General features: G+C 37.5%; 1 non-coding gene across 1 annotated transcript; it reads left to right on the plus strand.

Moving 5' to 3' along the window:
* The first annotated feature begins 536 nt into the window (after positions 1-536).
* Positions 537-643, plus strand: LOC123939471. The gene has a single exon (XR_006817854.1). It is a non-coding gene; the product is annotated as a U6 spliceosomal RNA (small nuclear RNA).
* Positions 644-938: the final 295 nt, after the last annotated feature.

A 938-nucleotide genomic window follows, 5' to 3' on the forward strand; every position in this document is an offset into this window, starting at 1 on the left:
GGCCATTTGAGGAGTTGGGATGACATAAAAGGCAGCTTCATCTGGGACAAGTTGGAAGATGGATTGGAGTGTTGGGCGAAAGTGGATGGCTTTATGATATGGATTTGAATTTGAATGAGGAGAGTGGCACTTGGAACAGAATGGAAGGGATGACTGGCTAGTTGTGACCATCAGAGGACTCTGGAATATCGGTTACTATCCAGAAAAAACTGGAGAGTTTGCTGTGTATGGAGATAGAAAGATATAGCGAGAGAAATTACTCAAGAAGAATAAAGAGTTTTATGTTTTTTAGACAACGAAGAAGTCAAAGAGGAGTGCAATTTTTTGTTTGTTTGTTTGTTCATCCACTCACTTATTTGTTCACTCATTTATGCACTGATGGCCTGCACTGTGTAGGTAAATGTGTGTGGGGGACATTGTAGCCTTTTTCCTAATTCACTGCTATTTGCAGTGAGGTCCCTGTATATTCTTACAGCTTACTCTCATTGATGTGCAGGGAATAAGAAATTGTAATTGCATTAAAAATATTTCTTTTTGTGCTCGCTTCGGCAGCACATATACTAAAATTGGAACGATACAGAGAAGATTAGCATGGCCCCTGCGCAAGGATGACACGCAAATTCGTGAAGTGTTCCATATTTAAAAAAAAAAAAATTTCTTTTTATCTTTATATCTCTGACTTGCTAAATTGTTACAGCTCAAGATTTAAAATTACACTGGACAGTGGTTTCTTATGAAATAAATAATGTGTGTCCCTTAATCTACTTTAAGGGAATGTGAGGATTCATAGGACAACATGCATTAGAACCATTTATCTGCACTAATCCTCAAGAGGGATAGTTACTGCTACTATTCCTCCTCTTACTATTGTTATTACTATTACTGCTGCTACTACTACTCTCATTACTGTTGTACTGTAGTTAAGACTTTCTCTTGCT

This window comes from Meles meles, chromosome 3 (assembly GCF_922984935.1).
Source record: "Meles meles chromosome 3, mMelMel3.1 paternal haplotype, whole genome shotgun sequence".
In the NCBI taxonomy this organism is placed as follows: domain Eukaryota; kingdom Metazoa; phylum Chordata; class Mammalia; order Carnivora; family Mustelidae; genus Meles; species Meles meles.